We start from the raw sequence: 25,084 nt of genomic DNA, 5'->3' as shown, positions 1-25,084 counted from the left end.
ATTTTGCCCTGATTTTCAGGGCAAAAAAGTGCGCGGTATACGCCGATAAATACAGTAATTATTTTAGTTTCCATTGACTTCTATGGGGAATCTCGCTTTGATATTCGAGTGCTTTGGATTACGAGCATTCTCCTGGAACGGATTATGCTCGTAATCCAAGGTTCTTCTCTACTAATCATTTTCACAGGATATGAATGCTTTTCACTAGACAGTATATTTTTAATAGACGGTACAGGATCAGCAGCCCTGCGTATATGTAGTGGTAGTTGCAATCGTATCCCTGACAAATTAATATATAGCAGGGGTCTGTCTACACAAGGGGGCACTTTACTGCCCTTCAGGTTGTAGGGGTCCGGACTGCTCTCAGTGGGAGCAGAAAATGATCCGGTATCAGTGGGAGTAAACCATGTGTCAGGCTTTGGTGGTCAGTGGTTTCACAAAAATTACATAGTGCCTGTGGGCAGTAGAAAGAAGGATAATGCCAATGGTTGGTGTTGGTGTGAGGGATGGTGCCCCATCGTTGGTGTCAGTAGGAGGAATAATTCCCCTTTGTTGGTATCGGGGAGAGGACTTAGGCTGCATTTTTGATGAATGTGGAAGGATGTGCTTCATTGTTGGTGTCAGTGGGAGGAATGATGCCCCATTGTTGTCAGTGAGAGTAATGGTACCTACCTTTTTAGGGTTGGCATCAGTGGGAGTGATGGTGCTCCATCATTTATGTAGCACCCCCCACTTTAAAATTAGTGGGGCGTTACGCTAAAGTTAGTGGGGAATGGGAGATTTCAGATGCTCCCATTCACTAATTGTTAGTTTGTGCTGTTGCCAGCTCAGAACTGCCTCCTGGGTCAGTCTGTGTGTCCAGGGGTGCGTTGCCACCCCTGGGCGACAGTTGGCGCTGCAGGGGTTCTGACAGAACCATCCTTTCCCAGCAGCCAATCGGAGGAGTTTCCCTCTTTGGGCATGCTGGCGGGGGGGGGGGTATATCTGGAGCAGCGGCTATTTTTGTTGGTTAGTCTGCGGGGCCCGAGATCCAGGTGCGGCATCCACCTTCAGGGTGCGCGCATCCGCGGGTCCCATCCTCATGGCCTGCCCGGTTGAGGCTGTGCACCTTGCGGAGCCTTCTTTTGATGAAGAGACGGACCCCAGCGACTTGCTGGGTTCCAGATCCTAATCTGGAGGCTGAACGGTGGGGGATTGGCTCGGGAGAACCTGAGTGCAGAGGTTGTCTGCAAGGCCTGGACAAACCACCGGGGATCCGATCACCACGCTACATGACAGGTACCTTTTATATTTGCTGTCAGTAGGTGATCCTACAGAATAAGACTTACTGGGAGGATTCACTAACCTTATACTCCGATTATACTAAGAAAATTTACTACGCCTGTGGCAGAGGCATTGTTTCCTCCCAGTGATCTGATTATTGCGAGCGACCCTTTGGCTGCCAGGTCCGAGTTAATTGCCTGTCCAAAGGGCACTTACCCATCCTGACGAGGGTGGCGACGTTTTGAAATACCTGTGCCGAGAGCAGGCTTGCTCTCTCTGCTTTTGATATCCAAGGCCTGATTCTACAAGTTCTTTCTACTCATCAACCCTTTTTTTCTCTACTCTGTGTCCTGTTGTGGTTGGCCTTGGAATAAAGCATTGGAAAATCACGCTACTGGCTGGACACTTGTTCTTTCATCCACACTCACATGTATCACCCCTAGACAGAAGAATTTGGTAACTTAATACGCCGATCCCAAATAAACCAGCGGCTCCTTCGGGGGTGAGCGCTACATTTATATCTGTGGAAGATAGTGCTCCATCATTCGGAAGGGGTAAGTGCCGCATTGTTGGTGTAAGTGGGAGGGATAATGCCTCATTGTTGGTATCGGTGGAAGACCTAGTACTCCATCGTTGGTGACAGTAGGAGGGCTAATGCCCCATCATTGGTATCAGTGGGAGGAATGGTGCCCCATCGTTGGTATCAGTGGGAGGCATAGTGTCCCGTCATTCATTGGTATCAGTGTGGGAGAAATGGCGCCTTATCATTGGTATCAGTGGGGGGGACAGTGCTCCATCGTTGGTGTCAGTGGGGGGGACAGTGCTCCATCGTTGGTGTCAGTGGGGGGGACAGTGCTCCATCGTTGGTGTCAGTGGGGGGGACAGTGCTCCATCGTTGGTGTCAGTGGGAGGGATAGTGCCCAATCATTGGTGTCAGTGGGCGGTATAGTGCCCAATCATTGGTGTCGGTGGAAGACTTAGTGCTTCATTGTTGGCGTCGGTGGAAGGAATCATGCCCCATTGTTGTCAGTGGAAAGAATAGTGCCTCATTTGGTGTTGGTGGGAAGTATAGTGCAAACAAAGGGGCGCAGTTTGGCATCCACTTTTTATGTAGCAATGTAAAGATCAGCCCTCTGCTACAGAGATCACTTGTGCTCTGGGCGAGAGAATTGAAATGTAAAAGTCATGTAAACACACGGTTAAGTCATTTTAGTGTCTTTTAAAATTTTAATGCCCTTCCCCAGCTGCGGAGGAATTATTGATGTCAGCTGAGAAAACGCTTGCTGTGTTCCTGGTGACGATCCCTGCGGTATACAATGGGGAAGGCTTTTATTTTTCTTTGCCTGTTTGGTGCCAGTGGTGTTAACATTCAGATGATCCCGCTGTATGGAGTTATGAAGAGATGGAAGATGTACAGCATTGCTGTGCTACTCAGCTGAGTCTTGTGCAATAGATGGGATAAGCCCATGTCATCTGAGGCCAGGCAGCATATGATTGCCATCAACACCCTAATTATATACTTACATAGTTTAGTTTGTAAAAGGCACATGTCATGTTTTATTTAAGCCCAAATCCAGCGAATCCTCCAAATTCCCCCCGGAGCAGACCCAGGCCCTCACAGAAGACCTACCTGATCCCAGGGACTTTGAGCAGAGTCTGCAGATTGCAGAACGTTTACCAGGTGACCACCGGAAACGGTGGCATGTTGTAGAAGAACCCAGATCACTGTCTGATGTGGTAAAAACATAATACACGTTTATCAAATGTATTTATGGCACTTTAACTGCAAAAAAAGTGTTGGATTGCTTACTTTTTAAGGATATAGGTCTCCGAGGGATGGGTACGTGGCCCCAGATAAACACAGTCTGTGTTCCGGTGCGCACACCTGTCCCTGCGTTTCTGTAAAACTTGGATCTGGTGGTGAGTACATATAACGGTTGCATCCCCATTGACCAACATGCGCTTCCAGTATGCAGTTCAATGCTGCTCCGGACACGTAAACAAATAGATCTTCATTCTTCCCCTTCCAAGGCCTTGCACCATGAATGTTTTCTCCCACACCCTCTCTGGTTACGGCCCACGCGGCCACCATGTTGCCTGGGGGGCCGAGTCGGCCGATGGCGCCCTTCGGGAGTTGGCTGCTGGACCGGCCTCATGGCTACGTATACGTCTGTCACTGACTGTCCATATGTGCTTATACAGTGAGCTTAGTTTGACGTGTGTCTCAATTGCTTGACGGCCCTGCATGGCCGGATCTTGATGCAAGACAACCTGTTGGGCGTATCTGACATTTATTTTATATGCTTTTTCCCCTTCCCCTTTTTATGTTTCTGTTTCCCCTTTTATTTCTTCAATAAACATTGATTATACAAAAAAAAATAATCTTCACCCTCTGCACCCACATGAATTTGCCAATACTTATACCAATATAACCACCATGCAAAAAGTCAGTTACAATTTGACATACCCCTTGTTAATGCCAACTAAATCTGCTTATTTGACTCTCTAGACCAGCATTTGTCAACCTTTTAGCCCCAGAGGAATTTTCAGGGAGCCCCTACTAAAGTAAATTAATTGGGAAAATGCCCCTCATCAACTGCTCGGTACCATGCCCTCCAGACCCCCCTGCACACTGCCTTGCTGACTCCCCTGCACTGTAATCCCCTGACCCCTCCCTCTGCCATGCTCTCCTGACTCCCCAGTACTGTTGCCTTTTGACCCCCATGTACATTGCCCTGCTAACCTCTGACCTGCTCACTCCTGTCCTCTGTCCTACAGATTCCTGTATACTTCTCGTCATGCTAATGACCTCTGCACATTGTCCTACAGCCGAATTACTACTGACCCCTGGACAATGCCATACCTACTACTGACCCCTAGAAACTGCCCTACATACTATCCAACACCTGGACACTTTCCTACATACTACTTAACACTGGTGAGCAGACAGTCAGGCTAACATTGAGGCCAGCCAGGCCTGAAATGAGTTCTGCAAATCGGCCTGCAGGTGTTCTTCGACATCAGCCTTGTAGGTGTGACCAATTACTCCCCAGATATGACCCGATCTGTGAATGAAAGTGAATGCTTCGTTTTTTGCTGAAGCTCTTTCAACCCCTTCTCGCCGAGTGTACGTATATTTGCGGCCTTGAGTTTAGGGGGTTATCCCGGGATGATACCCGTTTTTTAGAGCCAGCGGTCGGCTTTCTCGGGATAACTGATGCGGCTAAAAACCGGTCGTGGAGGAGCGGGAGGGGACATCCCCCCCCCCCTTCCGCCTCTCTTACTGGGCCTCCCGTCCCACCGGGAGACCCGATCCTCGATCTGCCACTTCCGGCGGCTTGAGATAGACTGGCACGGAGCCGGAACGTTTTTGTTCCAGTCTTTTCTGTAAACATGGAAGCAACGTCACTTCTGGTTTACTCGGCTGCCAATGGCGCCGGTTTAAAAAAATATATACAGTATTCGTTAAAGCCGTCTTCGGTGATCTGAATACTTTGAAGTGCAAAGGAGGGATTTTCACTGCTCGCGCAGCAAAGAAAATGCATACAGTAGTCGCGCCCGCATATGTAAACGGTGTTAAAGTCGTACATGTGCGGCATCGCCGCAATCGTCAGAGTGAGAACAATAAATCTAGCACTAGACCTCCTCTGTAACTCTAACCTGGTAACCTTTCATTTATTTTTTTAAAGCATCGCCTATGGAGATTTTTAGGTACCGTAGTTTGTCGCCATTCCACAATTGTGCGCAATTTTAAAGCGTGACATGTTTGGTATCTATTTAGCAATACTCAGTGTAACATCTTTCACATTATACAAAAATATTGGGCTAACTTTAGTGTTTCGTTTTTTTTTTTAATTAGTGAAAGTGTATTTTTCTCCAAAAAGTTGCGTTTAAAAGACCGCTGCACAAATACCTTGTGACATAAAACATTGCAACAATCGCCATTTTATTCTCTAGATTCTCTGCTAAAAATATATACATAAAGTTTGGGGGTTCTAAGTAATTTTCCAGCAAAAAATACGGATTTTAACTTTTAAACACCAAATGTTAGAAATGGGCTTAGTCATGAACAGTGTTAAAATAGGCCAAGTTTATATTTTTTTTCAGTGACATTTGGTTTGATTCGATTTTTTTTCTTCATGCCATCTTTACTGTTTAATGGAAGCTTGCAGGTAAATTTTTATTTTTTATTTTTTTTAACCACTTAAGACCCGGACCTTGACACATTTTTGGGACCATTGTCATTTTCACAGCAAAAAATGGAGCTTCCGTCCGGGTCGCATGCACGCAACCCCACGGCTGGGCTTAAAGGGCCACGTACAGGTACGTGGATGTGCCCAGCCGTGCCATTCTGCCGACGTATATCGGCGTGAAGGGGTCCTTAAGTGGTTAAAGGGCACAGCATCCAGGTGATCTTTGACCTCCTTCATGTTGTCTAGGTAGATCTCCACCTCTCAAGGGTTGCCTACCCCTGCTCTAGACATTTAAACTCCTGTGAATTTCCAGAATACAAATACAATCTCATTACTTAGCCATAACAAGAAAGATAACCGAGTCTCTTGCAGACAGCTAAAGGGATCATAGGCTGGTTCGGCGAAGTGTCATTGGCCATGAAACTATGCAGGCATCAGATGGGAGCTCAACCAGTCACAGCTCTAGATACCCCTATCTAGTCTCTGGAGGAGGAACCCCGGGCCCCAGTGAAATCTAGTTGGGAATGCACACCAATGGGAATTTCCAGAATACAATCTCATTACTTCGCCATAACAAGTTCACTTGGAACAAGATAACTCTTGAGTCTCCTGCTTGTTCACAAATAATAAACGATACCTTTCACACAGCCGCACATCTTGTTTATTACCTTTCTGTAAGGTTAAAGCTGAGAGGAACAGGGATATAACCACCAGGCCTGTAGTCTGACTGAAACTTTGTTTACAATTCCCTGATGGTGCTAAAAATGCATTGGTGAGAAAGGAACAGGCCACTCCTACACTTTCCCTCCTTGTCGGGAACCTTTCACTACCACCAATACTGTCACTAGCAGACGGGGTATCTTTCCATGCACTGCCCACTCGCATAAAGCGTGCCAAGCCTGGAAGCTAGGATCTTAAATAAGCTCTGTCTGACACAAGATGGCTGCCAGAGTCACATGGGACAACAGCGCCTAAATGGATTTCTTCCCAGTGATCCAAGGAGCCATCGAGGAACCTGGTTTCTACTGACTTCCTCTCCAACTGCGGAGCCGCTGCGGTTGAGTGCCACATGCGGTGGAGAAAATAAGCTGCACCTGCCTACCTCCTCCTGGCCAGCACTGCCCATGTCCTGCATCCCATCATCAATGCCACAATAACATTAGGTGACACCACAGAGCCATCACTGTAATCATTCGATTTTAAATCAAGTCAATTTAAATCACAATTTAAATCCCTAGTAAAAATGCTTGATATAAATATCCTAAATATAATTTTTAAACCGCAACTGTCATCTCTGTCCCACAGCGGCTACTCCTCTGACCCGCTGTTGACTCACCGACAGTCCCATTCACTTTAACCACTTGCTTACTGGGCACATATACCCCCCTCCTGCCCAGGTGAAATGTAAGCTTCCGCCACTGCGTCGCTTTAACTGACAATTGCTTGGTCGTGCGACGTGGCTCCCAAACAAAATTGACGTTCTTTTTTATTTCCATAAATGTAACTTTTTCTTTTGGTGGTATTTGATCAACTCTGCGGTTTTTATTTTTTGCGCTATAAACATAAAATAGCGACAATTTTGAAAAAAAATATGTTTTACTTGTTGCTATAATAAATGGCCCAATTAAAAAAATAAAATAAAAAAAAATCTCAGTCTAGGCCAATACGTATTCTACATATTTTTGGTAAAGAAAAAAAAAGAAAAAAATTGTTTACACACACAGATCCACGTCCGTGTCTCTGTAACCACCGATCGCGGGTGCATGGTGGACATCGCGGCAATGACTCACTATGGTAGGCAATGACTCACTATGATTCACAAGGGCCCTTGCAGGAATCAACAACTAATGACAGTAGGAAAGACCTAAGAATTGGTACCACTCATTTAAACTAAGATAGGCAGTCCATGCTCGCGAGCGCCCTCTAGCGAGCAGTTCTGCAGAACAGTTAATGTCCACGTTGCGGCCGGTTGGTGCACGTGAGAAATTGTAATCCAAGGTGGCAATCAATGAGGGAACTTAAACAACAGAATGTCTGGGACAACAAACGTTGGTGAACTAACACTCGTCAGTGTCAGTCACTTCTATGGACAGTCAAACAGTTAACTGGGCCTCTGAGTTTCGGTTTGAGGCCGAAAACGTGACTCCGGCCTGTGGGGTGGCTCTAACTGTCTGTGTAAAACGGAGAGTCAGAAGTTGAGCATGTGCTCTCTCACCCGACAGGCCGATCCGCCTGAATTCTCCTCAGAAGGCGCGCTGGTAGATCACCGCTCCACAGCACAAGGATCCAGGATGAGGGTGCTCCACTGTTTCAGTTGTCAGCTGGGTGGCCTCTACGATCTCCGGGTACACGGGCTGGGTGCTGGAGTCTTGCTTCCTTCCGGACGGCTGGTCTCTCTGCGGATTTAGGCCCAAGCTTCAGGCCTAACAGCACGGCTGTACTCTGTCAGCAGCTCCCTTTCTTTAACCACTTGCTTACTGGGCACATATACCCCCCTCCTGCCCAGGTGAAATTTCAGCTTTCGGCACTGCGTCGCTTTAACAATTGCGCGGTCGTGCGACGTGGCTCCCAAACAAAATTGACGTCCTTTTTTCCCCACAAGTAGAGCTTTCTTTTGGTGGTATTTGATCACCTCTACAATATTTTTTACTTGTTGCTATAATAAATATCCCAATTTAAAAAAAAAACGTTTTTTTTCCTCAGTTTAGGCCGATACGTATTCTTCTACATATTTTTGGTAAAAAAAAAAAAAATCGCAATAAGCGACTGGTTTGCGCAAAAGTTATAGCGCCTACAAAATAAGGGACAGAATTATTATTATTATTATTATTATTATTATTATTTTTTTTTTTACTAGAAATGGCGGCGATCTGCGATTTTTTTTTTTTTGGGACTGCGACGTTATGGTGGACACATCGGACACTTTTGACACATTTTTGGCGCCATTCACATTTATACTGCAATCAGTGCTATAAATATGCACTAATTACAGTATAAATGTGACTGGCATTGAAGGGGTTAACACTAGGGGGTGAGGAAGGGGTTAAATGTATCCCTGCATTGTGTTCTAACTGTAGGTGGAGGGGGGGTGACTGGGGGGGGGTGACCGATCTATGTCCCTATGTACAAGGGACACAGATCGGTCTCCTCTCCAGAGACGGGACGCTGTCTCTGTGTAAAACGGCAATGAGAGATGATCTCATATGTTTACATATGAGATCATCTCTCATTGGCCGCCCAGATCGCATCGCAAACGGCCACTCTGATTGGCCGTTCGCGGCGATCTGTAATTGGCTGGGTCCAAGGGACACGGCCAACACAGTTTCCCCGCTGCGCGCTCTGGAGCGCGCGCGGGTAACGCCCAAAGGGGCGGACGTCAATTGACGTCCAGTTGGATTTTCAGATCCGCGCTGTAGCCGTCATTCGACTATAGCGCGGGTCTGAAGAAGTTAAGTAACCTCCCCCATAAGTCTGTGCGGAGGTGTCACATGTTCCAATAACACAGGGCATTGTGGGAAGTGTAGTCTGTTTCTCCTCAGAGTCAATGGAGTCCATATCTCCTGCTACTTGCAGTCCCACAATGCATAACTTCATAACAGCGTCTAACATATTTACAAATGTGGATAAAGTTCCAGGGGGGATGACCTGTCGTAAGGCTCTGACAGGATGACCCCGCTACATTTTAAATGATTGATTTTTATCCATCCTGGTGTACAGACATATATTATATTTTTAGGCAGGGTGGTGCTGCCCGCCGGTGTGCACACGCTCCTAAAGCTTGTTCTCTAAGCCCATGTTGGTAATACAGACACGTCTGTCCATCCTCTGCAAATAATGCCTCAGCAGGGAGGTCTATGAACTTTTGCTGTTACTGATGGGAGGTAGGAATGCCCATTTCTGTACTTGTGACACGAACACAACAACCCAGCCATAACACGAGTGTTAAATCTCATTGTGTGCCCTCTTTATCTCTTCCAGAGGAGATTAGTGTCTCGCACAACGGGCCGCGCTATTTTATTTTTAGTTCCCTGCTCCGGCTTTCAGCAGAATTGTCTGGTTAAGATGTTGTATTCTGCACGATGAATGGAAAAAAACATTTAGCCCAGGGTGCACTGTGCTGACAAAGAACTTTTTGACATGCTAGTTTAAGCGTTTGAGTTTTGTGTGGGGGTTTTCTTTTGCTCTGTGCTTTTTATTTGTTGTCCATAAATCCCTCCGTCAAAGCGCCTTTCTTTGCTGAACTCATGGCCTGTTTAAGCAATTCGGCATGGTGGTGTACTACTAAAATTTGTATACACTGAGCTTGTGTTCCTTGATGACTTATACCATACTCTGTTTACATCCTCTTAAGCCTGCCATACACGGCTCAAATTTTGCCTGATACCTTCTGATAGGGTGACCACGTGTCCCGGATTGCCCGGGACAGTCCCACATTTTGCAGGTCTGTCCCGGGCACCTTCATTGCAGGACAATATAGTGTCCCGGAATGAAACTGAAACAGCTACCCAAGGCCCAATCTGATGCCCCCAAAAAAGGCCGCCACATCACTGCTTTAGGGTCCTTTCACACGGAGCGGACCGTTTCTGTGTCCGCTCCGTGTGTCCGCAAAAGCTCAGCGGGGATCATCCGTCATCCCCGCTGAGCTGTCGGCGGATAGGGCGGTCCCCGCACACTGTGCAGAGACCGCCCTGTCTCTCCTCCGCTCTCCCCTATGGGGAATCGGATGCAGACGGACCGTCTGTCCGTCTGCATCCGATCCGTTCCGCCGGACGGAAGAAAAATAGGTTTTCTTCCGTTCGCAAAAGCGGATCCCGACGGAAGTGGATGGTCGCGGATGTTAGCGGATGCTGCATCCGCTAACGGACGCGATCCCATAGGGAACCATTACAAGTCCGTAAACGGACTTGTAATGGACGGACGAGCGGAGCGGACGTCTGAAAGGGGCCTTATTAACTGACAGTACTTGCCCTTGCCGGGATTGCCTGGAAGAGCACAATCCCCGTCCCCTGCTTGTGATTGGACACAAGAGGCGGAATTTATGATTTCTCCAATCACTGTGCTGTGATTCGTTGCAGCACAAGCTGATTTTTGGGAAGGGGGGTGTCCCTGAATGGTAGTTTAGAAATGTGGTCACCCTACCTTCTGAAGTGGCCGGAACGTGGTGCCACCGGCTCGGCAAAAGTTGATCTGCCTATTGGCTTTTGTCAAAAAAGCCAAGTGGAAAATTGTCGGCTGAACAGTGACCACATTCAATCGGATACTGCCGCTGATTGGGTATTATGACAGCTGAAGGTCCGAGGCACAGAAATACACAAGCATGGTTAGAGGGGGACAACGCGGTGAACCAATCAGGCTTTAATGCATTGTACAATGCCCTCTACATTACGCTGGAGGCTTTCCAACGGAAGGCAAGGGATGATGATTACTGTCCTTCTGCACCATCGTTATCCAATCATGGGCTGGGGACCAGATTTTGTTACACTGTGGTCTTTAGAGAAGATTTAGACCAGGGATCCTCAAACTACGGCCCTCCAGCTGTTGTGGAACTACATATCCTACAAGGCATTGTAAAACTCTTGACATTCACCCACATGACTAGGCATGATGGGAATTGTACTTCCTGAACAACTGGAGGGCCATAGTTTAAAGACCCATGGTTTAGACCAAGGGTCTCCAAACTTTCTAAATGAAGGGCCAGTTTACTGTCCTTCAGACTTTAGGGGGACCAGATTGTGGCCACTGGAAATGGAAAAATGTCCTGCATCAGCAGGAGTAAACCATGCCCCATTTTTGGTGTCAGTAAGAGGAGTAATGACCCATCGTTGGTGTCATTGGGAGGAACTGTGCCCCTTTGGTGTCATTAGAAGGAAATTGTTCCTCATTGTTGGTGTCATTGGGAGGAATTGTGCCTCTTTGTTGGTGTCATTGGGAGGAATTGTGCCCCATTGTTGGTGTCATTGGGAGGAATTGTGCCCCATTTTTGGTGTCAAGATGAAATATTGCCCCAAGGGCCAGATAAAAGCAAGCAAAGGGCCGCATCTGGCCCCCTGGCCACAGTTTGGAGACCCCTGATTTAGACGGAGCAGAACCTGGTTTTGCTGTCTGGAATCATACGACTGGTAAAGAAGAGTACAAGTTTTTTAAGGAGTAAGGCATATAAAGTATAAGCCCATGCAGGGCAAATCAACAGGTTTACCTTAATCCCCATCTCCACAGCAGAACATGTTCTCTTGTCCTTTACAAACCCCCTTCTCTATTAAGGAGCAAATATAACACCCGGTACCCAGAACATATTACAGTGCAAGAGCAGTTCTTATGACCACAAAAAAAGCTAAAAAATAAGCATTAAAGTGGAGTTCCACCCATTTTTTTTATGTTTTGTCTGTGCTGCATGCACTAATCTCATAGTGTTCAGAATGGACAATTTTTATTTATTTTGTTGCTTGTAAATACTTTTATTTTGTAGTCCTTCATTACTTCCTCCTCCTTATTAGCCTAGGCTATTAAGTCACAAGGCTATTCGCAAGGGTTTCTGGGATAGGCATCATGTATCCCAGTAGTCCTTGCAAATAGCCTATTTGCATAGAGAAGGGGCGGCAACTTCCTCTGACACTCTCGTTGCTATGGAAACCTGACTGAAACCTATTACATCGCTTGTGCAGCACTGAGCATGTGTGAGATCTGCAAGGCTGAAATCCAGGAAGTCATACAGTCTGGCTTCATGATGCCCACACTTAAGATGGCCACTGTCTATTTCTAGATTATAAACTAACTAAATACTCTAACAACCTAACAAAACGGACCTTAGTTTACAGACTAACTTTACTAGACTACATTAAGCTTGTGTATTACAGGGGTATTTATATTTAAAAAGTGAAATTGTGGGTGGAACTCCCCTAACGCTCATAAATGCACTTTTTTCAGCATTTTTTTACATTTCAGAGCTGAATGTAAGCTGGGTGTAATAATAATAAAAAAAAAAACACCCCAAAACGCACATAAACGTGTTTACAAAACGCTATTAAAAGCGTGTTTTTCTGCCAGCAATCCGACATCCAGAAATACTTTTTTGAACGTCCTGTGTGCATGGAACATAAGCCACGGGATGGTTGCAAGGCCATCCATGGCTAAAATTTTGGCTAGTTTTGCAGGAATCCACCGAAATGAAAACCATTTATGGTCAGCTTAAAGAGGTTCTTCGCATATATTCAAATAGTATTTGTAGCTGTTGACTTTTATTATAAGGAGACTTACCTGTTCAGGAGTCCAGCGCCATCCTTACCCGGGCTAGTGCTATACTAGTTCCCAGTGCCAGGGCCATCTTATTAGCATCATGGGCCCCTGGGCAAAGTGATGTACTGGGGTCCCCAACAGCCTGCCCTAATTTACACACCTACTTTCAAGAAATAAAATATAGTTGATAGAATTAAACATATATTCATTAATACTTTCAATAAAATATATTTAACAAAGGGAAAACATTCCATAAATCAGACTAGTCAACACAAAGGGCACAGTACGGGGGGTCAGGAGTGAACAATACTGGGCTCAGGAGGGCACAGTATAGGTTCTGGGACACTTCCCGGGACACAACCATATCGGGACAGTTTAGTAAAAAGCATGATTGTCCCAGCAAATCAGGGACAGTTGTCAAGTATGATGTAATGCAAGATTGTTGTGGGGCCCCCATGTTCCTGGGGGCCCTGGACATTGCCCAGGAGTGCCCTTGCATTAAGATGGCCCTGCCCAGTGCTGGCCTCTTTAGGTTCCTTTCACATGTGGGGTCCGCTGAGCATGTGGATGACAGGTCAGTGTACTAAGCCTGACCTGTAAGAGTTTCGCTCTCCTCTATGGGGAGATCAGATGAGAGCAGACCACCTGTCTGTTTTCATCCAATCCACCAGACGGATGGAAAATAGGGTCTCCATCCACCTGGATTTCATGGACAGGATCAGATAGCAGTGGGTGTCAGCGGACATGTCTGAGATCCGCCACTCCATTGGAGTGAATGACGCGTCCGATCAAGTCCCCTTGAAAAACTGACAGGTGGACCTGATTGGAAAGCCTGTGTGAAAGGGGCCACAGTGTGGGTAGCTGCTGTGTGGTCCCACAGCTTTCTAGGATACATCACAGATCCCACCTGTCTGTGATGTATCCCCACGGATCTGTGACATATCTTGGAAAGCTGCGGGTGAAGGGGGGGGGCGTGAACTTCCACTGGCATCACCTAGGCAATCCTAGCTAAAGTAGTAGTGGGTACCTGTCCAAAAATAGATACCTGCCCCCTCCAAAAAAAATGACGTGTGGTGGGGTCTGAAGAGAGGGGGACTTCAACTTCCCCTTTAAGGTGTAGTTCTGCTTTAACTAACAGTGACTCACCGTTGAAAAATCCATAGCCCTGTGAAATCTGACCAAGCCGAATGTTTTTATACAGTAAAACCTTTAACGCGGTTAACGAGCGTTTCGCAATACGAGCATTTTTTGGGGAGAATCCTTACTCGGTTTGCGAATGTTGTCTCTCAAAACGAGCAGGATTCAAGGCACAGCAGTGCAATAAGACATTTGGCCAGAGGTGCGGGGGCGCCGGAGCAGAGCAGATACTTTTGTTCCTGAGCGTTTCCGAAGGTTTTATGAGTTCAGCCGAGCTGTCCCCGAGTATTTCTGAGGCTCTCTGGTGCCCCCATACTTCTGGCCACATGCGGTATTGCATGCCATAGAAGTCAATATGTAACTAATTATTTTGGTTTCCATTGACTTCTATGAGGAAACTCGCTTTGATATGCGAGTGCTTTGGATTACGAGCATTCTCCTGGAACGGATTATGCTCGTAATCCAAGGTTCCACTGTATTGGTTTGTTGAATTCCCCCACTGAATTTGATGGTGTAGAACAGGGATCCTCAAACTACGGCCCTCCAGCTGTTCCGGAACTACACATCCCATGAGGCATTGTAAAACTCTGACATTCAAAGACATGACTAGGCATGATGGGAATTGTAGTTCCTGAACAGCTGGAGGGCCGTAGTTTGAAGACCCATGGTGTAGAAGTATAGGCAAGGAGGTTATAACCACTGTTGGTTTATTTTTGCCATCTGTGGAGATTCCCCTTCGCTTCCTGTCCCATAACCAGAATAGGAATTGAGAGGAAATCTGTACAAATTAATTAAATGCCTTGGGGACCCCCAGAGCACCAAAACTAGTGTCCCCATTGGCAGATTTCACCCTCTATCACTTTTCCAGGGACAACCCAAAATGTATGATTCTCTTTTACCTTCACTTTTGTTTCCAGTTTATTAAAAAGTATTTTACAAGAGAAAGGTATAAATCGTATTATAGGATAACCTTGGGGTAATGCCAAGCCACACATCTCTATAAACTTGCATAAATAAAGATAAATACCATCACATTACAACGGAAGTTCATGGTTGCGGTGAGCCTAGCCTCATGCACAAAGATAACTAAATCTTACTACCATGGTACTTGCCAACTTAAACGTGCCTAAGGGCATGTTGGCCACTTTATCTTGACCGTAAACCACAGAGGAACAATGTGACCTTCACAGCTAATTGTCCTCAGGAGACCTCTATCCCATTAGCCGAATACACACTCCACAGTCTAGTGCACTGGCAGAATACGTGGCTCCCGACAACCTCCGCAACCCGAAAGTCACGCAATCAGTAAAGGGACTTTGTCTCCCAGAAGAAAGGGGACAAACCGAAAAGGACTAGAGAAAGAATAGAAAAAAATAGAGGGAAGGATGTGCCAACTGCTCCAATCCAGACCAGGGGAGGGCTGGCAGGGGGAGCAGGGTGGAAATCTCCCCCCGGGCTGGTGACACTATGCACAGCCACCGACTGCCACTACCAAATGCTGTTTTTGCAGAGCAGGAATATGCCTGCTGGAGCTCTGTTAACACAGGTCACGGCTGCTGCTCACCTCCCACTGTGCAGCCGTGCCTGTGTCAGCTCCGAGGTAGATGGCTGCAGAGCTGAGCTTTGTCTCGTTTCACACATAGCTCAGCCTCAGCGCACACCAGCGCTGACATCCCCTTCTCTCTCTGCACAGACACAAGGAGAGATAGAGCTCATCTGCTCCTCCTCCTTCTGAGTCTGCCCTGCCCACACTCCCCGGGCATGTGTCGGCACTGGACAGGAAGTTTGAACCAAAAAAAGCATCAGACAGCCTGCCTGCGCCTCAGCCTCCATCCTGGTAAGCTCACCCTCTCTAGTCTCTCCTGCCTCCCAGTGTATAAAAAGGGGTGCTCTGTGGGCTTTGTTAAAGGGGAGGGGGCAGGCTGAAATCAAGTTTCTCAGAACACCCCTTACATCAGATCTGATGTATATGGGGTCTGTGCGGACTCTGATGTAAGGGGAGGCTCTGTGCAGACTCTTGTGATCATGAAAAATCTTAGACTGTTTTCCTCGATCCATCACTTTTCCACGCTTTATGGGCCACTTGACTGGACTTGCCCCCCAGGCCTAAGTCTGCCAGCCCTCCCCTGATCCAGACCCATATCTTAACCTATAAGCCCGGCTGTCTTCCAATAGATATAGAATCTCAAACAGCTTGAGTTTGTCGTTCAGTATTGCGAAAAGCCGTACCAAATCTATAGGCATCACTGCTGACTTCCATGACCTGGCTATTTTTGCCTATCTTTACCGCCACAAAAATAAGAGATCAACCTGCCTGCATGTCTCGGGACATTCTCTGACGGCCCTCCAGCGGACCCACATCTTCCGCTACCGCCTGAGGCACACATGGACACAGGCAGGATGATAGGGACACTTCGTCCTCTCCTCCTCACTCTTAAGTATGCGGGCAACACTTGGGGAGGACACAGCCATCCTCTCTGCTTCCTCATTGGCAGGGGGAGAGAACCAATCCCAGCAGGAGCAGCAAAGGACCATGGGGCATGTAGTTCGCAGCACCAGCGGCCTCAATAGTAGAGATTTGGGACTAAAAACTGCCCTAAATTTAGCCATCCCAGAACCTTGGCTGTCTGCTAGTTAAAGGGGTGCCATACTCCTGTTTGTCCCTATTCAGTGCACTCAAAATCAGTGTAGGATTTATATGTACTCTTGTATTTACAGTTCATATGCGTTGTTTATTGTTAACTTTTCTGCTGTGTGTGAGATAAATTTAGTTTGAAGACAAGTTCCATCCAAAAGTGGAACTTCTGCTTTAAGGACTCCTGACACCCTGTTATGCCACATTTGGCATGTCATTTTTTTTGGGGGGGGGGGGGCAGGTACCTAGTTTTGACAGGTACCCAGCTCTCTCTTTTGCTCTGACCGCCTAGGCGACTCAAGTGGAAGTTCTCCTCTCGCCCCTCCCTCCCGAATATTATAGAGGAACTGCAGTCTGCTCACATAATTTGTAATACAAATATCTTTGCCATTCTGCAGCTTCCCTCTAATCACTAATGCATATAATTTTTATATACTATGATTCTGTACTTGCCAAATATGCTGCAGAAATCTCCCTCCGCTGAGTCTGGCTGCATCCATTTTAACTCTGGGCAGCTGAAGGTCACTTCCTGGATTTACACACACACCTCTAGCTCTGCAGCTCTGATTGGTCCTCTTATGACTCATCCCCCTCCCTTCCAGGCAAACTCTCACAAGAGAGCTGTGCATGATGTCATAAGCCTAGGCTAATGACCAAACAGGAAGTGGGCTGTATAAGGTATTTACTGGCAGAAAAAAAAAAAAATTTACTATCCAAAGTTAAAACAACAACAAGGGCAGGAGATTTAATAGATGGAAAGTAAAAAAAAATGACTGAAGGTGCGCTTTAATCAGTGGCTTTGCATGAATGCGCTCCTCCTCCGTGTATTTATAGCTGTCTTTGTGCCTCACCTTGTGATTCATCTTTGGTCATTGATGTTATTTGTTGATGTCATATGAGAAGTGGCGAGTGTAACAAGTGGCTCTATCATTTCCAATCATCCTTCCTTTATTGAAGCGGACGATCTCTTGTTTATTATAATGAAGTGATATGATTGGCTGTGCGACTATAAAGTAAACCTGTGCTTTACCCACCCAGGGACACAGCAACTGGTATTTGATCACTGCTGGGGTTTGTTTTGTTTTTTTTCTAAATAAGGCAAAGACGGCTAGATTCACAAAGACTTACGACAGGCGTATCAGTGGATACATCGTAAGTCCGAATCTGCGCCGTCGTATCTTTAAGCGTATGCTCAAATTGAGATACGCTTAAATATTTGCTAAGATACGACCGGCGTACGTCTCCTACGCCGTCGTATCTTAGTTGCATATTTACGCTGGCCGCTAGGTGGCGCTTCCGTTGATTTCCGCATAGAATATGCAAATTAGCTAGTTACGATTCAGAAACGTACGTGCGCCCGGCGGATTTTTTTACGTCGTTTTACGTAAGGCTTTTTCCGGCGTAAAGTTACCCCTGCTATATGAGGCGACAGCGTAAAATTTTCCGTTGTTTGCGAAAGTCGTTCGCGAATAGGGCTTTGCGTAATTTACGTTCACGTCGAAAGCATTGACTATTTGCGGCGTAATTAGGAGCATGCGCACTGGGATACGTTCACGGACAGCGCATGCGCCGTTCGTTAGAAACGTCATTTACGTGGGGTTAGGCTTTATTTACATAAAACACGCCCACCTCTTCACAATTTGAATTAGGTGCGCTTACGCCGGGACATTTACGCTACGCCGCCGTAACTTCGGGCGCAAATTCTTTCAGAATACGGGACTCTCCTCTCAAAGTTACGGCGGCGTCGCGTATGTGAGATACGCTACGCCCGCCTAAAGATAGGCGATTCTTACTGAATCTAGCCCTAAAAATTTTGAAAAAAATAAAAAGCACCTTTCTTTGTTTCTGTTATAAAATTTAGAAAATCGATCATTATTTTGTATACATTTAGACCAAAGTGTATTCCCTGCAGGGCCGGCCTTTTGGGTGTGCGAGCTGTGCGGCCGCACAGGGCGCCATGGGCAACAGGGGCGCCGTGCGGCCATCCAGAGGCGTACTGGGGGGGGTGGGTGCATACCACACACTGGGGGGGGGGGTGTCAGACCGGCAACGGGGGAGGGGGGCTACTCTGAATGGGGGGGTCTGCATTGAAGGGGTGGATACACTGAAGGGGGGTCTGTGTAACATGCAGGGGGTGCAGAGCTGCAGGGTGCTGTGTAATGTAAAGGGGTCCAGTGATGCAGGGTGCTGTGCAATGTAAAGGGGTCCAGTGATGCAGGGTACTTTGTAATGTAAAGGGGTCCTCTTTGTGTATGTTTAGGTGACCAGGGGGCGATGGGGGGAAGATGGGGGGGGGGGGGGTCTGCCACAGGATTAGCTTGCACAGGGCGCCTGAACACCTAAGGCCGGCCCTGATTCCCTGGCACATTTCTTTAGTGCAAATAACCTAAATCCATGCATATTATTTAGTCTGTGTGAAAGTTCTAGCGTCCACAAACTGATATGCATCTGAAATATGATCAATACCAATGTACTCATTTCTTGAGGCCCTGAAAATGCCAGGACCGTACTAGGATCCTCTAAATTGCACCTTTTTTGCGAACGCCCATGTGATGCCATTCAGGTGAAGGGGAAAAAGAAGGGTCCTGCACCATTTTGGATACAAAGTGATTTCAGCCATATAAAATGTATGGCTGAAATCGCAAACCCCACAGACATCGCATGTGATGTGCGTGAGAATGCAGTGCGATTCATGTGCGAATCGCATGCGGTGTCTGCATTGCACAAATGTGAACCCAGGCTAAAGAAGCTTGTCTTAAGGCTCATTTAGATGGGCGCTGAGACTCGTCCTGTGCTGAGCTGCTTTTTGCTGCGTCTGAATCCACCTCGGAAATACGCACAGTGGCTGCGTGGGCACAGTTGCGTGTCAAAATCTGACATGCGGGCAGAAATGGGTGCACAGATCCGAATGCAGCCGCTGTGTGTTCAGAACTTTGCGCCCACTCCTGCACCGTACCACAACAGAAAAATGTTGGCACCCCAGGAGCTGATGGCGTAGTATGCACAGCATATTTGTAAATTATCGCAGACTTAACTTGCAAGCGATCGCTTCCAGCACTGATCCAGTCCGTTGCCAGTGCTTCCTTCTACTTCCAGTCTTTGTCCAGTTTCCGAATCTTTAGCCTCATGATTGGTCAGAATGACATAACTTGGCAGGAGCTACTTTGTCCTGGCACAGAACTGTGCTGGGACTGTACGCTGAGCTGCATATGCACAAAAACGCTGACAGGCAGGGAAAGGCAATTGTGACACACGGGACATACAGGAGTGGATTTAGACCGCGGTCACACCGATCACGACATTGAAATCACGTGACTTCACTTGAAGTCGCACAATTTCAAAGTAGCATTTCAGTGCTACTTCAGGTGCCACTTGGAAGACTTCATGCACAGATGTCTATGCAAGTCGCACCTGAACTTGCAAAAAGTAGTGCAGGAACTTCTTTTCAAAATTGGTTCGTCAGTCGCACTGATTTGGACCACTTCCAATGCGGAAAATGGGGTGCAACTTGTCATGCGATTTTGAAACTGTTGTGACCAGAGGTGTGACCGGTGGGTTACTAAAACTGGAGAGTGCAAATTCCGGTGCAGCTGTGCATGATAGCCAATCCACTTCTAACGTCAGCTTGTTCAGTTAGGTCCCTTTCACACGGACCTGTCAGTTTTTCAGACGGACCCGATTGGACCATCCATTGCTTTCCATGGAGCGGCGGATGTCAGCGGACATGTGTCCACCAACATCCGATCTGTCCGCTAAAAACAGACGGATGGGGAAAGGGTGGATCCGGTGGATCTGATCGAATGATGGACAGGCAGTCTGTTTCCATCTGACAGGTCATAGAGGACAGAGGGCTTTGTCCGTCTCCAATCTGCATCAGCAAAGTGTGCACTGACCTGTCATCCACCTGCTCTGTGGGGATCATCAGCGGAGAGATCCCCTGCTGAGCGGGCGAATCAACTGGCAGACTGCGCCAGTGTGAAAGGGGCCGAAGGCTGGGTTCACATTGCACTGCGGGAACCACAGCGATTCCCATGCAGGTTCCCACATCGCACCTGACTCGCAGGCAGTTCCAGACATCCCAACCTGCAAAAACTCATTTCGGGGAGGTGACTCTTTGTGCTGACCTTAAACCGCCTCCCCTTGCCAGTGCCGGAGCAATGCAGCCTTGCCAGTGCCGGAGCAATGCAGCCTTGCCAGTGCCGGAGCAATGCAGCCTTGCCAGTGCCGGAGCAATGCAGCCTTGCCAGTGCCGGAGCAATGCAGCCTTGCCAGTGCCGGAGCAATGCAGCCTTGCCAGTGCCGGAGCAATGCAGCCTGGCCAGTGCCCATGAAATGCATTGGGTCAGTGTTCCATCTATCTCTGAGGTGGGACTTTAAGGTTCTCCACCTTGCACAGACGGGGACGTCATGACCTCCTCCTGTCACTCAGCCACAGACCGAAGACAGAGCAGCCTGAGCTGCTACTGCGGCCGTATTCCATTCGGCCACTTGGGCTGCTCTGTCTGTGGCTGAGTGACAGGCTCAGCAGGGAGATCACCTGGTGCTCGCGGGTGTCCACAATTTGTGGGAGACTTGGGATGTCTGCAGTTCGTACTGCTCTCTGTGGACAGCTGCGGGTGTCAGTATAAAGTTAATAACACCCCCAGATCGGTTCGTAGAACACAGCGTAAACTTTAGAATCGGTCCGCATGGGTGTTCAGACCCATCAGATTCCACTGCGGACCAAAAAAAAGGGTCCTGCACCATTTTTCATACCTCCCAACTTTTTGAGATGGGAATGAGGAACAGAGAGATAATACCGCTCTAGGAATAAGGAACACCTAGCAAAGTTATGTAGGCATAGGGCACACACCCCCTAACACGCCCACTTAACTACTTGCTGACCAGCTGCCGTTGTTTTACGGCGGCAGGTCGGCTCCCCTGCGCGAGAGCCCGTAGCTCTACGTCGGCTCTCTCGCAGGTCCCCCACTCGCTCCCGTGCACGTGCCCGGCGGGCGCGATCGCTCGTTACAGAGCGGGGACCGGGAGCTGTGTGTGTAAACACACAGCTCCCGGTCCTTTCAGGGGGGGGGGGGGGGAAATGCTGATCTTCTGTTCATACAATGTATGAACAGAAGATCAGTGATTTCCCCTAGTGAGGCCACCCCCCCTACAGTTAGAACACACCCAGGGAACATACTTAACCCCGCCCCCTAGTGTTAACCCCTTCACTGCCAGTGGCATTATATTATTTATAGTAATCTAATGCATTTTTATAGCTCTGATCGCTATAAAAATGCCAATGGTCCCAAAAATGTGTCAGAAGTGTCCGCCATAATGTCGCAGTACCGAAAATAAATTGCTGATCGCCGCCATTACTAGTAAAAAAAATATATTAATAACAATGCCATAAAAATACCCCCTATTTTGTAAACGCTATAACTTTTGCGCAAACCAATCAATATACGAAAAATATGTAGAAGAATACGTATCGGCCTAAACTGGTTAAAGAATAATTATACAAAAAAAAATTGGTTAAGCCCACAAGGGCTCCCCCGCACTACTGTTGCTTTATACTGGCATTTAAAATGTATAAATGCAACAATTTTAGAATTTGGATGAGTTTTAGCGCTGAGAAACACTTTTTGAAAGCCAAAAAGTGCATTTTATATACAACTGGTTTGGACCAAAATGAGGGACAGATGAGGAGGAAGGAGGCACACAGGGACTTTGTTCCAAATCAGGGACAGTGCATCCAAATCGGAGACAGTTGGTAGCTATGATTTTGATCCGGATGCGATTTCAGCCATACAAACCGTGTATGATGTGCACAGCAATGCGGCGCGAATCACATGCAATGTTTGTCATCGCACCAGTGTGAACTCCGCATAAAGCTTTGACAAAAAAAAAAACTGGAAGTTGATTGGCTTCTATGCAGAGATGCACCAGATTTTGCGCTCTCCAGTTTTAGTAAATCGGCCCCATAGAGTCCTAAAGCCCTACCTGTCAAAAAAAAAAAAAAAAAGTGTGATGCCGCGTACACACGATCATTTTTCGCCATGAAAAAAACGTTGTTTTTCAAAAACGCCATTTAAAATGATGGTGTGTGGGCTACACATCATTTTTCAGGTTCTGAAAAACAACAAACATTTTTTTTGAACATGCTGCATTTTTTAACGTAGTTTTAAACAATGTCGTTTTTCTGGTTGTGTAAAAAATGATCGTGCGTGGGCTAAAACTACGTAAAAAATCTGCGCATGCTCAGAAGCAAGTTATGAGACGGGAGCGCTCGTTCTGGTAAAACTACCGTTCATTATGGAGTAAGCACATTCATCACGCTGTAACAGACAAAAAAGCGCAAATCGTCTTTTACTAACACGGAATCAGCTAAAGCAGCCCAAAGGCGAGTAGAGCTTCCCCTTTAGAGTGCCGTCGTACGTGTTGTACGTCACCGCGCTTTGCTAGATCATTTTTTAAAAACAATGGTGTGTGGGCAACATCGTTTTAATTGCGAAGTTAGGAAAACATTGTTTTTTCGACATGCTGAAAAACTATGTATTTTTTCATGCTGAAAAATGATCTTGTGTACGCGGCTTGACTTTTTTACTTCCACTTCAAAAAGTGAGTCCAATCCAAACATGCATTACAGGACGCACAAAATTAAAGGGGCCCTCAAAGTTCCCTTTAACCACTTGAGACCCGCGCTATTGACAAAAGACGTCAACAGCGCGGCTCTCAAGTGCCAAGTGGACGTCTTTTAAAGTGCATTACCCGCGCGTGCCTCTGGGGGGGTGTGCGCGCGCGCGCACGCGCGCAGCTGGTAAACACTGTCCCGGCTCATCGCTGAAGAGCTGATGCGTGTACCTGGCGGCCGCGATGTCCGCCGGGTACACGCGATCGTCGGGAACACAGCAGGGACGTGGAGCTCTGTGTGTAAACACAGAGCTCCACATGCTGTCAGAAGAGAGGAGACCGATCTGTGTCTCTTGTACATAGGGACACAGCATCGGTCACCTCCCCCAGTCACCCCCTCCCCCCACACAGTTAGAACACACCCAGGATACACAGTTAACCCCTTCCTCACCCCCTAGTGTTAACCCCTTCCCTGCCAGTCACATTTATACAGTAATCAGTGCATTTTTATAGCACTGTTCGCTGTATAAATGTGAATGGTCCCAAATTTGTGTCAAAAGTGTCCGATACGTCCGCCACAATATCGCAGTCCCAATAAAAATCGCAGATCGCCGCCATTACTAGTAAAAATATAATAATTAAAAAAAAATCATAATTCTGTTCCGCATTTTGTAGGCGCTATAACTTTTGCGCAAACCAGTCGCTTATTGCGATATTTTTTTTGATTTTTTTTACAAAAATACGTCAAAATACGTATCGGCCTTAACTGAGAAAAAAAATTGTTTTTTTTTAAAAAATTGGGATATTTATTATAGCAACAAGTAAATATATATATTTTTTTAAAATTGTCGCTTTTTTTTGTTTATAGCGCAAAAAATAAAAACCGCAGAGGTGATCAAATACCACCAAGATAAAGCTCTATTTGTGGGGAAAAAAGGACGTCAATTTTGTTTGGGAGCCAAGTCGCACGACCGCGCAAATGTCAGTTAAAGCGACGCAGTGCCGGAAGCTGAAATTTCGCCTGGGAACGAAGGGGGTTTATGTGCCCAGTAAGCAAGTGGTTAAATGCACTTCATAATAATGAGCCTTTTTTGGGCAGCTTTTTATTTTTCTGAAGATGAGTTTTTGTTTTGCACACTTGCTGTGGTGTATGGGAAGTCCTCAGTCTAGTTGTGGCAGGTCGTCGGATGGCATTGATCCTCCAAGTCTGAGCAGCAGGGTTAATCATCGGAGGACTATGCAGTAGGTGTGGCGGCTGTACAGTAGCTGTGGGGGCAGGAGAGGGATGCACAAGGCAGCTGCTGCTCAGTCTCTTCACAACTGGAAGGAGACAGGATGTATGGAGCAGCATAGCTGCGCTCAGCTCAGTGCGGAGATTTATCGATGACATTCCCAATGTTCTGTACACACCATGACCAAACCCGGATGGATTGCTGGGCTCCTGACACTGCCAGACACAATGACTAAAGGAAATTCCTATTAATAAGGTAGGTGATCATTGATCAGATGATTGCAAAACACAAGGGAATGTGTCCTGCAGGATTTTGTACTTTGCAAAGTTTGTCCCACTGAGTGATGCAGCTGTGCTTTACTTCTTAGGCTTTTTTTTTTGTGTTTTTATAGCTTTTTAGATCCCTTTACTTGTCACAGATCAGCAACGATAACATTACAAAATGATTTCCAGCAGCGTTTTAATGCCTGTTGACAGTCCTGAGTTTCCACGTCTGGAAGATCGGCTCCTGTAAGGATTGTCCCTGGAAGTTTTCTTGGACTTGCAATAGCTCCCCCGGACTTTCTATTACAATTGTTTACAGCAAACCTGTATTAGGCACATTAACTCTTTCCTATGACCAGGACCGTGCTGCGATCTTTGGAGCGCCTCAAACTCTGGAACCCTACATTTTTTGGGACTTCGTGCCTGAAACTGGCCCATAGGTGACACTTGTCTTATCTGTGCCCGCCTCCCTTTTCTAGGCTATACCCAGCTATAGGGGAACATGCGACACTCCTC

At 46.9% G+C, this 25,084-nt stretch overlaps 1 protein-coding gene across 2 annotated transcripts in view; it reads left to right on the top strand.

Annotated features, from left to right (window-relative positions):
• The window catches only part of PDZD2 (PDZ domain containing 2), a 416,595-nt gene that overhangs the window by 119,012 nt on the left and 272,499 nt on the right, over positions 1–25,084 (top strand). The window contains exon 1 of one of the 2 annotated variants that reach the window (XM_040337929.1): positions 24,233–24,560. The exons of the other annotated variant lie outside the window; for it this stretch is intronic. The gene's annotated coding sequence lies outside the window, so the exon portion shown is untranslated. Of the gene's footprint in view, positions 1–24,232; positions 24,561–25,084 lie in introns of those variants that run through there. 2 annotated transcript variants of the gene reach the window in all.

The sequence above is a fragment of the Rana temporaria genome, chromosome 1 (genome assembly GCF_905171775.1).
Source record: "Rana temporaria chromosome 1, aRanTem1.1, whole genome shotgun sequence".
NCBI lineage: Eukaryota > Metazoa > Chordata > Amphibia > Anura > Ranidae > Rana > Rana temporaria.
Note: the sequence above shows the minus strand (reverse complement) of the source record. Positions and strands in the feature narration are given on the sequence as shown.